The 16,287-nt window shown below is 36.6% G+C and overlaps 1 protein-coding gene across 8 annotated transcripts in view; it reads left to right on the forward strand.

The window, feature by feature from the left end:
* Positions 1 to 16,287, forward strand: part of b3galt1b (UDP-Gal:betaGlcNAc beta 1,3-galactosyltransferase, polypeptide 1b) — a 131,630-nt gene that overhangs the window by 47,595 nt on the left and 67,748 nt on the right. The gene's annotated exons all lie outside the window — the stretch shown is intronic.

A 16,287-nucleotide genomic window follows, 5' to 3' on the forward strand; every position in this document is an offset into this window, starting at 1 on the left:
CTGTCGGAAATGTTATTATTTGAGCCTCTGGAGAATAACGCTGCATTTTTAATAAGTCTGAATTAGGACTGAGTTTCTGGGGTGATGAGATGAGAATTAGCTTTAGCAGTAAATCAACAGCTCAGTTCAAGCTCACTTTTTTCTGTTTGGTAAGGTGCTTGTTTTGAAGGGCTAGAACACTAAGCGTTGTACGTGAGCTGGGAATGCGGATGGCTTTTTATGCTCGTAGGGTCCAAACTTAGCTTTTGGAAACCTGCATGAAATGAAATTAAGAAAATATATGCAGAATTATGCATTATTTTATGCTGAAAATGATGATGCAAACCTGAATTGAACTCTAATCACAGCTTCGCAGCTTTTTGCCTGTGTGAAATTATTTAGCTCTTTTCCATTCCTTGCAATTTTATGGTAGACTTCACTGGTCTTTGTGTCTCAAGATGAGCTTATCTCCATCACTCCGTCACTTATCTCCATCACTATCTCCATCAAACGTCTCAAAGCATGAATTGTGGTTTTGTCTCGTTATATTTTTGTCTAGCTGACTTATTGATGAAGCCAGTCAGTTTAATTATCAATTTCAATCAAGTACTGTTTCTCTCTAAATAAAAAAAAAATAATTAAAAAAGCATGATAATTATTGAATCTTATATAAATTTTAAATTAAAAAAAAAATATATATATATATATATATTTATATATATATATAATTAAATATATAACTTATATATATATATATATATATATATATATATATATATATATATATATATATATATATATATATATATACCATTAAAATGATATATGACATTTTATATATGTATGTGTATACATACATATATACACATACATATATAAAGCCACAAAAATAAAGCCACACAAATAAATCTCCTCTCTATCTCTAACATTAGTAAAAATCAGATTATTATCGTTCCTTCATTTTGGCTTAAACCGTATAATGTTGCGATTGCTGATAGCGTTAGCGGCCAGCTTTTGGGTAACTTAGGTTTATTCACTCGCTAAGGCTAATTTTAAGTTGTGTTTGGCAGGGTCTGCGTCTCTCAGATAGTCCTCCTCAGACTGCAGGTTTCCCGCTGAATGTGGCTCTTCCTCCGAGAGAGGTTATCCGTCTGCCACAGACACTGTAAACAACACCGATAGAGCTTCATTCAGAGATAAAGCCTATATGAAATGCTGAATCAGAGCTTACGGGTGGCCGTTTTCATCACACACCTCCTGTGCAGGAGTATAACGGTCATAACACGCACCGCTGAGCTCCAGAGAGAGATAGAGATAGATAGGTCACTGTAATCATACTGGCATTTTCAGAGCTTCTGAAGCAATACCCATCTCAGCTCAATCACAGTTTTCAGTGATGGACTTTCACACACTTTACACAGTAAAAAGTTCACTCCTGGTTGTGTGTGTGCGTGTGTTATCTGGGTACAAACACGCCGTGTTCACCAGCATGGGGGGAGTTTGAGCTTGGTCAGTCTTGCATGTCAGACGCATGGAGTGATGCAGTCAATTTTTCTTCTGTATTCCTCTGAAAATGTCAGCTTTCGATCCACAACGAGATAGACATGTTCACTAGAGCCCAACAATCTTGTGTACGGCTTCTGTGGCCTTAATTGGTGATCTTAAAGTGATAGTTCATCCCAAATTGAAGATTCTGTCATCATTAATTGATAGCTTCCCTCGTATTGTTTCGAATGTATTTTGCGTCACACAAATAATTGCTCTTTCGGTACAATGCAAGCGGGACATGGCCACAAACACTAAATATGACACAAAAAGCACTGTATTTGCACACGATGAGCATTGCAAGTCTTCTGAAATTAATTTAATTTCAGTCTGTTTCATGATCAATCCATGAACAAGTGACCAAATCATATTACAAAATAGTTCAATAGAGTGGTTTAGGATTCTTTATGTGAAGCTCGATTAAACCACTAGATTTTATCCAAAATGAAAATTTTATTAACACACACACAAAATGTCAACACAAAATGGATGGTTGGATGGATGGATTTTACTGATATTTTCATTGTATTGTAGTTTGTAATAATTAAAAAAAAAAAATTATTAATATTACTATTGGTGCTGTTGTTGTAGTTATTTGTTTAATTTATTAGCTTTAATTTATTTTAATTTTTTTATTTTTTTTAAATCTCCAGTTAGTATTAGTGGCACAACTCAAAATAAACACAAATTACAGATTTAACAACTTAATTATTTGTTTAATTGTCATCAAATCAAAGCCCATTAGAATGATTTCTGAAGGATCATGTGACACTGAAGTAATGATACTAAAAATTATGTTTTGGATCACAGGATTAAATCTATTCAAATACATTACATTATACATTATTTTAAATCAATATAATATTACTCAACGTTACTGTGGCAACTGTATTTTTAATTAAATAAACACAGCCTTGGCAAGCATAAGAGACCTCTTGCAAAAACTTTGATGTGTACAGTGTGAAGGATTTTTACTCGTAAGAGACGTTTCTTGTCTGCCAGTTTAGATCTTGTTGCTATCGTTATGAGATTGTTTTCACCAGAAAATATGCAACTTGTTTTGAGTTACGATGCCTTAAAATGCTTCCTATGTAGAAGCTCACTTGGTTTCCTTTCAAAGTGTGTGTACAGTAAGCGTGTAACCTCCTCTTCTTTCTCAGCTCACTCATTAGCAGTTGGCTTCACTTCTTTAATAATCCTAAGGTCACGTAAGGTCACCAGGGGGTCGTTGTGATTCATAGTGAGTAGGGCCGACAGGGGCTTAGCCACCATCTGATTAGACAAATGTTTTCCCCTTCAGCAAGGTGACCGGCTCCACCCGCACAGCCCAAGTGTGCAATTAGGAGACCTGTGATTTATTGCCTTTCCTGACGTCCTTTCAATCCAGCACATATATCACTAAACCATGAGTGATTCACCTTTTACTGATTGATTGTTCCTCTATATATGAAATAAGCTCATTAGAGCAAATGGGAAAAATGAAATGCAGTTTAGGGCCTTCAAATAAAGCAGCACAGCAGCCGTGCCAACAGGGATTTGAAGACCGAATTTTCCTCAGTAATTGTCTTTCTTCATAAATCCTTTTCACCACGGAAAAAAAACCCTCAGACTGCTGCAGAATCACAGTGTGTTTTCTTGTGGTTTTTCTCAGTCATGTATTGTGGTGCTTAAAGTATCATCCAGATTTTCCAGTCTTTCTGAAATCCCGCCCTGTTGGAAAGAAAAGTCACAGTTGAAATCTCTTTATTATCTCGAGATTAAATGCAGAGCTTCACTTGTGTTTCTCCTGAGAAAAGACCCTAGTGATCTTACATGTGTCCCAGAAGAGATCTCAATGTCTCAAACTAGCTTAGATTTGTCAAGATACCAAAGTCAGCTCTATACAATCTCAAACATTTCTCATCAGATTCTCCCAAGACTCCCAAGTCATGGTGTTTGCATTTGTTTTATAGCTCTAAACTCTTGCTGTATGTCAGTTCTGCCATGACAACTCTTTGAAACTCTTAATATGGTAAGGTTTATGACACTTTGCTACTACACATACAATGTAATCAACAGACTGTGAGCATGTGAGAAATACTGCTGCTGCACATATATGAAATTACACCATAGCAGATCTAGACAGGTGGAACTGTACCCAGTTCAGAAGTTCAGAAGTTCAGAAGTTAACTTCAGCCGCTCCAGTAAGGACTAGCCAAGTATTTGAATGTTGAGCAACAAGCTCATTGGCTGCTGTGCTATTTGTGAATGATCATGTGGTTTATATCAGATTGAGTGAGAACGTATCACTCTGCGCCATCATACAAAACTTTGTGTTATATATTATATTTCTCTAGAGTAATTTTAGGAGACAAAGCTTAAAAGAACTTAACTGAGAGCTCCATTAAGTCTCCTGATCCACGGACAAGCAATGCTTCTTCTCAGATGTTTCTCTTGAGAAAAAAAAACATTGATATCAAATGTGTATTTTCAAAAGGAATGACATTGTTGCAGATTTTAAGCCAGCAGTGAAACGTCAGGGTATTAACTCAAAGATTTTTCATCAAATTCTTCCAAGACCAAATAATATAAGTTGCTTTGATAGCTCTAAACTCTTGATGCATGTCAGCTGTTGGCATTTTTACTCTACTATTTCTCTAAAGGAATTTTAGGAGACACATCTCAAGTTAATGAATGAAGTTAATGAATAACTCATGAATACACAAAGCATACACAATGCATTTTAAGTCTCCTGCCTCTGAGATGTTTCTCCTAAAAAAGACAACGGTGATGTCAAATATGTCTCATTTAGATTTTCAAAGAAATTGTCTCAATTTGTGCTCAGATTTGCCAAACACAAGTCTGCGATCAAAAAGTCTGAGATCTCAGCATGACCTTCGAGTTCTCTCATCAAATTCTCCCATCTAGGTTATGGTGTTTGCATTCAATTTATAACTCTATACACTGTGTTTTTATTCCTATAAAGGAATCTATAGGACAAACAACTAACACCAAGCTTATAAAAAAATAACTGAGATCTTCATTAAGTCTCATGATCCATAAACAAGCAATGCAATTTGAGTGTCCTGCTTATCAATGCTTATCGATCAAAAATGAATGTGTCTTTTTCTATAGTTTCAAAAGGGACCAAAATGTTGCAGTTGTTTCAAAATACCAAAGTGTGCATCGAAAAGTCAGAGATCTCAAACATTTCTCATCGAACTCTCCCAAGACCAAGTACGACTTACTTACTTTCCAAGACAAAATTATGTCATGAAATGAACCCTATACTCTTACAGTATGTCAGTAATTGACTCATTTGTCTCTATTTTTATGTCTCCTAAGGTATTTTAGGCGATTGATTGTTCAATGAAACATAACAGAGAGCTCCATTAAATCCCATGAGCTACGAACGAGCAACCTCTGAGCAATAAAATTAGCCTCTGGGACTGGATTGATTTCCACCACAGGAGCGAGGTATCCATAAAAGATAATTAAACAAACACACAGATCTTTGAAGTTCACTGCAGGTTCACTGTTACATAAAAGCATAGTGGACCGCTCCTGATATTTCAGTTTCTCTCGTGGTTTACTAACACTCTCGCTCCATTTCCTGTCCGCTATAGCAGGTTTTTAAGGTGCGACGGCAATACGGAGCGGTGACATGAGCCGTTGATGCGCCGGGTTGAATTTGCGTGAAGGTCTGAGCTGTTGAGTGTCATCCATCTTTGCTCCTGTCTGCGCCGTAATGATGTCTGTCAGGCTGCAGCAGAGGAAGAGAACTGAAGGTTAATCTCTCCGTATCCCTTCAGTGTTCTGAATGCTTAAAGAGCCGTCGGGCCGAGCTGACCGTGCCGTGTTTACGGGTCCCTGTCTCTGCTAAGAGATCACAAAGACAGAGGTCTGACACCTCCGAGGCGCTTTGAGAAAACCAATGGAGAGACAGTGAGAAAAGAAAGGCTTTTGTTCTTCATTTGCCCGTCACAGTCTCACCTTTCCATTTTCAAGCTGTAGGTCCGTGTTGCGCCGGTACTCCGTTTGTAAATTACAAGGTCCCTGAATGTGGGCTGGTGAGTGTGTTTAACATCAAACTGACACTTTAAGCAAGCGCTGCAACATGACAAATCTACAGCGCTCCCATTAAGATTAATGAAGGTGCCTGCACTGTGCGGTCTAGATAGGGTTGTTTATTCGCATCCCAATGCATCTTGTGTAGATTGAGCTTAAGAGCGTGTTGACATGTGTGATGAGTTTCGGAATAACTCGCATTACATTGGATGCAATTACGATTATTTAGCTTAAAAGCCTGCATTTATTGCTGTGTTATTTTAGCATTGTTGAGAATCTAGTTTGAATTTATTCAATCATTATTATTTAATCACAATGGTTTCACGTTTTGCTTTCTAATTGGTCTTTACAGCACTTTACACTCTCTTTAGTTTCAGTTGGTATATATACATACATCACAGCAAAGTTTTGTCATTTTGGGTTTTTTTTTTTTTTTTTTTTACATTTATTACATTTTTTTTATTTTTGTCATTTCTACTTTAACCCTTTAAGACCTAAAGGCAAAATACGTAATTTTTACATATTTAGTTTATTTTGACTGTAACATTTTAACGGAATGCGCCATTTTCAAGTGCAAGGTGTCATTTTTTCCGAAAACAAATGGCTTTCAAAAAGTCTGTGTTTCAAAAAGAGTTTGTAAACAGAATTTAAAAATATAAAAACAGGAATACATTTTTTTGCTTTTTATTTAGAAAAAAAAGAGAGAAATCATGATTGAAATAATCCAACATTTATTACGTGTAAATTTCACTTATAAACTTGGGACACTGGGTTGCACAGTTTTGATTTTGGAGGCTTTTTTTGTTCATATACGCGCACACATTTACACATGCATGCACATGCATACACCCATACGTTTACACACACAAACACATTATAGTGGTGCGCACACCACATGTAAAAATCTCACTCAGCCTGCTCCCAAAATCTCTTGTGCTGTTTATTCCCACTTAATCTTTTATTTTACTCCATTCAAATTCTCTCTTACCACTCTCCCGGAAATCTGCCATCATTTGTTGACGGAGCACAATAAAAACCATAATAAGCAATATATATTGCCAAAAAGTACATGATTAAACAATCCATGGGACATCAGTGGCTCAACTTCAGTTTTGCGACGCAATTTTTTTTTTGTGCAAAGAAAACAAAAATAACTTACTTAATCATTCTTTTCCCTGATTTACATCTTCTGCCAGTTTGGAGAGTATCATAAGGCATATTTTAACATATTTGGCATAACCAGCCTTGTTTTCGTCCACGGGAAAGCACGAGTTGTGCGATACTCTCTAAAACGGCAGAAGAATGGTTGGTAAATTATGGTGTTTTTTTCTTTGTGCTGAAGTCAAGCCACTGATGTCCCATGGACAGTTTTACCAATGTTTTTACTACGTTTCTGGATCATTTCAGTCACGTTGCTGTCTACGGAGGGTCAGGCGGCTCTTAGACTTCATCAAAAATGTCAGAAGATGAACAAAGTTCTTACGGGTTTTGAACGACACAAGGGAGAGTAATTAACAACAGAATTTTAATTTTGGGGTGAACTAACCCTTTAATGTCGCTGGAAGAATGTTCTGAAAGCAAGTTAAAGTATCTTAAAGACTGTTTCCTGTTAGCTGTCTTTCTGCTGGCCTCTGAGATCTCGCACATCACTGCCAACAAGTTAACTTCCTCAGTGTCTGTCAAACCCCAAAGTTAATGTACGTAAGAGGGCTGTTGAGGAATGTAATTGGTTTTTGAGGACTTAATTGCATACTGGAGCTGTCAACAATGTTTCAGTGTACGCCACACATCCATTAGGGTGTCTGTTTGGAAGGAGACCGGGAGAAAGAGAGAGAGAGCGTGTGGAGGGAAAATAGTGTGAGAGCTTAGCTGAGGACCTGGCGAGGAGCTGCAAACACTGCCTGCTGTTATCCATCACCCCAGTGTCATAAGAAATGCTGATGAAATCTGTCTCTCGTGTTGAATAGATCCGCTTAGAACAGCAAGATTGGCCATGCGTGTCCAGGCTAGTTTATGCTGGTTAGTGCTGGTTTGCAGCTGGTTTAACCTAGGAAATCTAAGCTAATCTAATTCTGATGTACAGTACACCATGCAGCAAGAAGTATTGGCAGTGACATAAATTTTGTTCAAAAAATGTTTTTTCTAATATGTGCTACTTAAGCTGTTGTAATTCACAGTGTTTCTACAAGTACTGACGGAATTGCATTGGCCATGAAAGTACACGTATATATCAAAATACATACCAAAAAAACACAAATTATACAAGTACATTTCCTATTTTAATGTACAAACTGAAATATACTATATCTAATTCAAATAATTAAGACATGCTTTCTTGCACAGACTTCTGTGATTTTTTTTTTATGATGACGGATATTAATCATTGAATCAGGTTTTTATTTTATGCATGAGAAAAATTACTTAATGTCTAATTAAAAGTGGATTAAAATCATAGCAACATTTACAGTGTTGCTAAATCATTATATCAGAGCAGTTTTAAAAACAATGGGATTCTTTCTAACTTTGACAAAAATGTTACATTTTTACTAGTTTTTGTAAATACATACATCACATTTTTGTCCTATTTTTCCATTTTTTTATTCAACGTTTGGGATAAACAAAAAATGAATGACTTGCACTTCTAAATGCACACAATTAAATAATACTTATATGCTTTTTGCGTAATTGACAAAATTACAAAATGAATCATTTACATTTATGTTTTGTCATTTAGTACATGCTTTTATTAAAAGTGACTTGAAACGAGGACAATGGAAGCAATCGACAAAATCCACAAAAGAGCAATGCTACGCAAGTGCTGCATATAACAAGTGTCAGTTAGCATAATGTAATGCGCATGGCAAGGAATAGAAAACAGAATGGAAAACAAATAGAGCAAGCTGTAGAGACCTTTTTGTTAAATGCAAAGTAATTAAAAAGAAAAGGTATAGATATAATAGAAAAATAATAAAGAAGTTTTAACGTTTGTTTTTTTTTTTTTACATAGCAAAACAAAAATAAATTTAGAATAATGCAAGTCTAGGTATTTTTTTGTTTGTTTAAAAAAAAAAAAAAAAAAAAAGAAAAAGAATTATAATAGAGATTGCAAAAGTTAGGCTCAAATAAAGATGAAAGAAATAATTAAAATAATGCAGATTATTAAAATAATTTTTCTCAAGTCTTATATCAAGCATGCTCTGCATAAAAGTTCCTTTGGTTGGAAAAACATCCAAATATTCAATATATATCCCATAGTCTTGACAAGCCATCCTGGTGTTTTTAGCATGGCCCAATGCTGTTTAGAGCAAAAGAGAAAGTAATTACAAAATGGAGTCAGGGAAAAATAGCAAAGCGGTGTTCAGTGTCGTAAGAACTCAGTGTCCTGCCGCAGCTGTGAACATAACTAGCCACCTTTTCCCGTTCATCTGTATCATTTTGATTTGTTTAGGTGTCCAGAACTTTCATCCCTTACGGGCATCTGCATAATTGCTTGTTTAAGGTGGCAAATTATTATTTCAGGCCAAATTGAGGAAGTAATTGTTACTTAGGGATACTATCTGTGATTAAATGCTGTTTTTTTTCCTCGACTAAACACACGGCCGGGTCCGGTGTTTAAAGGTGGACGTCTGAAGAGCATGCAAACAAAAAACAGCCTCATTTTCTTTTAATGAACACAGCAATGACAAATTCGGTAGTCTAGATCACTTAATGAGGAGCGTTAGCCTAGCCGCTGAGACACCGAGCAACCCAATTCACTGAGAAGAGAAAAGTGCATTCGAATCAGATTGTGATTGGTCCATTTACCTCGACCTGAAGCTCGCTATTCCTATTGACTTGTGTGCCGCGTGTGAGCGTTTGCCAAATGTCTAAAGGAAAAAGCTGTTTGATTTTGTACGCCTGATGCTGGACTCTAGTTGTTTATCACCTTGGTGCTGATTTTTACTGTCGGTTGATTAACGGTGAGAGCTCAAAAACAGCAAAGTGCTGTAAAACCAGTCAGCGTTTCTGATTAAGCTTATTCACAAGATAAAATCTTAAGCAACGCTGGGAATTGAGTGAGTGATTGATTATTTATTTAGTCGTGAAAAATACATTATGCAGTCTCACACTGTTGTTATGTGACCTTCTCCTGTTATATTTTGTTATGAATTTTGCTTAAATATTATCATTTTTTTTAGCAAGGATTCTTCTTCATAATAATACAAATAATATTAATATTTGATCATTTTAATTGTTATATCTTTATTTATTTTAATAAAATAAATTAAGACATTTTTATATAATTAGATTATAAAAAAATAATATATATATATATATATATATATATATATATATAAAAGAAAAAAATATATATATATATTATTATTAATATTATGTTTATGTTTTAGATGAACAAATGATGCATTTAAACAAAAGTTACCAGTACTTTGAGTGTTTTTAAAAATTAAGGATGCCTCAATCTTTATTTACGTTTTGATGGGAACCGTGCACAACACTGGTTCAGAGAATTGCATGGTGGGATATTTGCCGTGTGCTCTGTTTACTTTATATTAAAGATATAGGTCAAAATGCGTTAAAACAAATGTCTCAAAGTGTGTTCACTGTAGATTTGCCACGGATCCCAAATCAGACAAACTCAAACATTTCTCATCAAACTCTATCTGACGCTTATTGTCCTCGTTTGCATAGTTTGTTCCTCATTAGAGTTAATGCAAACTAAGTAAACAAACAACACACGAGGAGATTCTTTAACCTTCAAGCAGCTTATTTGTTTGCTCGTTTCAGTTTTAATATACACGATGTCTCTTTGTCTGTCTTCATTAAAAAAAAAATGAAAGATGGTCTCAGTAAGATACCGCTATGCTCCGCGAAGCATCTGCATCATTTAATATAGTTAGTTTAGCAAGAAATTGAACTGACGTCCTAGACAAGATTCAATAACGGCTTGATTGGAGATATATTGAATAAAAGATCTACTCAGCAATGATTTATAAATATCATAGTGACGAGGCTTTATTAAAACGCTTAGACGTCTCACATAATCAAGTGGAAGAAGCACATCATCATTATTTTCAACTTCGGTTTTCTCTGCAATTATCCAGCACCCAAATTATTTCCAAATGTAAACAGAAGTTTCTGTACAATGCGGGACAAAATAATTGGCCACCTGTTTTGTTGTTGCTCATGCAGTAATTGTCTTTTTAGTTATTTGTCTTTGGTCTCTTTGACTGTGAAAAGTTGCATTTTGTGTCACATTGTTCCTCGCATTTCCCATGGTTCTGAATGTAAGAGAAAGGCCAGATTAATAATGCATGACAGGGAAGCTTAAATGCAACAACAAGCGCACACGTTTGTGGAAATAGGACATGATGAAGCTGGATCTGTCCCAGCATTACCTGCCAGCACCAGTTACTCAGCTGAGATAAAAACGCCTGACGAATGCAGTTTTCTTCCCTGTGTGGATGTATTTTACTGTAGTTAGCAATGTACTTATAAATAACCAATAACCAATTTAAGTCAGCTTTTCGTGTTCCTGTCAGTCGCGACCGATGACTGGGTGACGGTATCGGTGGGAGGAGCTTCCTCGTCGTGGAAAGCATTTGATTGGAAGTTGCATTCACCCGAGATGAGCCAACAAATCTTTGCTCTGTTTTGCCAGAAGAGAAACAGTGTCAATTTTTAATGCGTATTTATGCTTAAAGTCAACTTTTTTGGAGCGCATTAGCATTTAGATGACCTCAAAACTAACCGACATGGACTAAAGGACACAAAGGTCTAGTTTTGTTTTCATGAGGTTTGCTAAGAGGGAGCGGGAGGTCACTTCGGTATGATTTCGCAACGCAATGCTTCATTTCTATTTAATGTTTTAATATGTTGCATACCCTATTTTTGTGCCTCTGGCATTACCACTTGACTATTTAATATTTTAACCATTTTATTACTGACTTACTGACAGTAAGCGCTACCATTCAAAAGATTTGTAATGTTTTTTAAAAGAAGACTCTTATGTTCACCGAGGGTGCATTTAGTTTGATTAAAATGCAGTTAAAAACAACATTATTTATTATTATCAATGTTAAAAACAGTAGTGCTGCTTTATATTTTTGTGGAAACCTTTTTTTTATTTTGCTGTCAAATGATTAATTACATCCCAAACAAAACATTTTCTTTACGTAATATACGTATGTGTCAGTTTAATATGTGTATATAAATACAGACACATGCATCTAAATATTTAAGCAAAAATGTGTTATATTTATATATTAAATATATTTAATATAATAACTATATAATAACAAAAGATATAATAGAATAACTATAGTATATAAATTTTATAAACTATAGTATACCTATTTTGTAAAACTGTATGTGTGTGTATTGAAATAATAAACACAGTACACACGCATACACAAAAACAAAACATTTATTTTGGATGTTATTTTGACAGAACAAACTTTTCAGAAATAATCACACACACACACACACACACATATATATATATATATATATATATATATATATATATATATATATATATATATATATATATATATATATATATATATATATATATATATATACATACATATATATACATATCTAATATCTACTTAAAAAGGTACAAAACTGTCTTTGGGGGTGATACCCTTTCAAAAAGTACACTCTTGTACCACATTAACCCCCAAGTTACACATTAGCAACTCTTAAAAGGCTATCACTCACAAGGAGCTTTTGGACCTTTTTACGGAGAGTGTACCATGATATAACATTACTCACATTGTGCTATAAGATAAGTCATGCTGTCCATCTTCAGGTACCAGTGCATGAGCTGCTGGCTGGAACATGAACAGACATGGAAACGGTTCTCAATTATTGGTCCAGTGCCCATATGTGGATCCCCTGTGCTCTGACAGGCATCCCATCATTGTCCCGGCTGTATCACTGTCCATCTGTCACCAGACTGAAGAAAATGGAGTAATTGTGCAGCTGAGAGCAGGTGTGCCATCCAGCACCTACATGCAGCCCGGGCCCTGCTTTTCCTTTTAAATGAGCTCTCATTTCCTTCCTGTACTGTGCCTTTTCCTCTTTTCAGTCACTCTTTTCACTCGTCCTTTCTGTCCTCCTCTTAAGCCTTCATCGCAGTTCTGAGTTTCTTATCGCTGTCTGTTATCTCTTTATTAATACGCTTTTTCTCACGCAGCCAGACTTTTGTTCCGTTAACTTTTTTGGCCTGCTGCATAATGCAAGTAGCCGTGTTAAACATTTGGAGACGTAAGGTTCACAAGCATTTAAAAAAAAAAAAACTGCAGCATGTCATCACAGAAAGATTATTGTATTATTTACAGAGTAACAAAATGCAGAACATTTCAGCTGAGGCAGAAGAGACGTGAGGGAATTTCTTGGATATTTATAAAAGAGCACCGCGCTGCTTTTATTTTTCATGTAGGCCTGTTAGCCGCACTTACTTTATTTCTGCTAACACACTTTTTTTTTCTCACCTGTGAATTTAATCATTACGACAGGTGGCTTGTCTGTTTCAATATAAAACAGCACCCATCCAACCCATTTTGACTTTCAGAGGATCGGCTTTTTATTTGGCTGGAAAATCCTTAAATTCACTTCTAATTTGCGTGATGTGCAAAACCGTGGAACAATAGAAATCAACCAGCTGCAACCAGAACAGCAAGTCAAGGGTATCCAGACTTTTTTGACTGAGAAAGAAGTTAATGAGTGTTAAAGCCAGCAACATGGGATAAATGAGCATCGTGTCGAGTTTTTCACATCAAATCCGACTGAATATAAAATTATGAAACAAGCGATTCTCCAGATTTGAGACCCAGAGTGTTGCGTTTATTTTAAAATACTGTCTAGCTCTATGTCTGTGCTGCTGTGGCTCAGTGAAGCAATTTAAGTATTGATCGTTTTTTTTGCTATTAAGAGATTTAAATATTGTTCAGTTTTGTTCTGTTAAGGTTAAGATTATGATATTGGTCTTTTTATATTAGGCAATTTAAAAATTGGTTGTTCTGTTAAAAGTTATTAAAAAAAGGTTGGTCATTTTGTTTTATTAAGACAGGGATGTCCAGACTTTTTTTTAGAGCTGGATTCACTGGTGTGGACACACCTGGGCGCCGGGTGAATCTCCTCAGATCTATATTTAATGTCTTCCTTCATATATTCAGTAAGGTCTGCATGTCTGCATTTATAATATAATAGGCACGAATATGCTTCATTTCTGCCTCAATACCGCAGTAACAATTAGAAAGAATTTGTAATGTCGTTAAAACCAATTCGAAAAGACCAAGCGGGCGGGCAATATGCTAATGTTTTATTTTGACGTCAACTTTGGGACTCGTTTTGGGATTTCCTTCGTTTGAGAGAAAGAAAACTTTAGCACTTTCAGATTTAAAACTGTGTTACGCTGCATGAAATGTTAAAAACATAAAAGAAGCTCTTTTACACTGAATATGCTACAATACTGAATCAGCAATGTTTTTGAAGTAACTGAACCACAGCTTCGTTGTATGTAAACGGATACACAGATGCAAGTAACTCAAACATACAGGTGGCCGTATGGCCGTATTTGAGAAACAATAATAATTAGAATTGCTGGATATAGCCGTCGGTCATTTATTTCTGTGGTAAAAAAAAAAAGATGATTTGCAGCTTCCACCTTACTTCCTTGGAACAGTAAGCCTCAGCTACTTTTTTCTCAGTCCCGTTGACATCGACGAGTGCAGTTAGACCTCTGAGGCAGAGCAGGCTCAAAATGTCACTTTTAAACCTTTTGTCATCCTAACAACAAGAGCACCGAGTAATGGAGGGCAACAGATCAGCGCAAGAATTTATCCGCGTCAGTATCTATGCTGGACCCGATGTTTGAGACCGGTGAGCGAGTAAACTAAAAGGGTCTAACGTTTTCCAAACTTCATTTAAGTGGCAGCGTTGAGAAATATGTAGCGTATGGGTTCGTCCTAATTAGCCGCCCGTCTGATCTCTTGGCAGAACTGATGGAGGTGCTCGGTGTGCTTGAGTTTTGCGTGTTCGTGCAAGCTCTAGTCGAATGCCGCGCTTTCTGTAGTGCATCGGTAACTCGCAGTCATTTAGGCTGCATTGTAGCTTTGCATAAATGTCTGCTTTTTCTTCGTTTTAAGGAGGAAGGAAATCTTCCATAAATCTTGCATGTTTATTAGTCTTTCATGGCAGTGCAATCCACTAAATGACTTTCCTCGCACAGCCGTTTCACGTCCAAGTGCTTCTTTCTGTAGCGTATGTGATGCTGCCTTCATTGATGTGACATTCAGGCCCGTTGTGTATTCCGGCTAGGAGCCTGTAAGCAGTTTAAGAGCCGATTTCATCTCGGTTGGGAATGTCTGCCTATCTCTGGCCTGTCACTTAGATACCACCGTAACGGTAAATATGATTAATCTACCTCCTTAATTACCCTGCAGTTCCATGCCACTAGTCATCAGCTGTCAGGAGCAATTAATATCTCTACAATAACTCTCCATCTTAGCCAAGTTTGGAAAAGAATGAATATTTCACTCTCCTAATTCTTTGCTTGGTTAATATCTGTCACCGCGGAGCTGGCGATGCTCAGACGGAGAGGCGTATAGCGTTTCGGTTTTCAAAATGCATTTTCATCCGGACCAGGTTTTCTCTCTCAAAGATTGGGGGAAATGAAACGCATTCATCATTTCAAATGACAGTTTGTTTACAAATGAGCGGCGAGGATTTTATGGACGAGGACAGGGGTGTTAGAAACCGTTCGCTGATTGCGAAATGATCAATGCACGTCAGGCTAGGCTCTTTCAAGAGAAAAGAGGCCGTTACGGCGCTATAATGTGCTTGTGTTTTCTCCGTCGCAGGCGGAGATGTATTAATCAGGTCAAAACTGTTTCATTAGAGAAGATTCTATCTGACCTTTCTGCGACAAGAATCGCAGAGCTCTAATTTCCCGTAAAATAGCACGCATCAGTAAGTCTGACATTTACATCGGGCGGAAAAGCTAGAAACGCATACGGATGCCCGAGACGTGGCGTTGAAATTAAGCTGTGCGCAAAAGTGAGACCCCGGAATGAGCCAAATTAGACTTAATGGGGAAGTGGATCATGAATACCATATTAATTAACGCTAAAATATTGCTGTGGCTGCTGTTCTCTGCGCCGTCGCACCAAGTAGGATTAATACGATTCGAGGAGAATCAACTAAATAAAGTCTTTAATGAGGTCATGAATATTTGATTTGCCAGCCGAATCAGACGTATTGTACTTTGTTTTGAACGAGGGCCCAATTAGAAGGATGCTCGTCTCCATCATCATTGTAATCATGTGGAGGGTGGTGGCTCTGAGGCTGCGCTCATCATATTTTCACGCTTTAAGAGACGGGAGGAACAAACAAGGCAAAGAGAAGCGCGCGATATGCGGAGAAACTAAAGGCCGCGTCCTTGCTGCTTCGCTGCTTTGTCAGTCAGTGACTTCGCAGCGTCTGAGCATGAAGGGACATCTTAATGAAACTGACAAAGCACCATTACATCACGTCTAATGATCGAGAACAAATTCATGCGAGATAACCAAGTGAATATTTAAAGATCCCATGACCTTCAATGAGCTTTGCGGCACTTGTTTGTTAGCTTTGAGGTTCATTTTAATATGTGCGTATGTGCGTTTTTCTCTTTTGAGATGTCGTTTATGGGGTTGTAAACACTTTATTGTC

This window comes from Puntigrus tetrazona, chromosome 9 (genome assembly GCF_018831695.1).
Source record: "Puntigrus tetrazona isolate hp1 chromosome 9, ASM1883169v1, whole genome shotgun sequence".
Classification (NCBI taxonomy): Eukaryota; Metazoa; Chordata; class Actinopteri; order Cypriniformes; family Cyprinidae; genus Puntigrus; species Puntigrus tetrazona.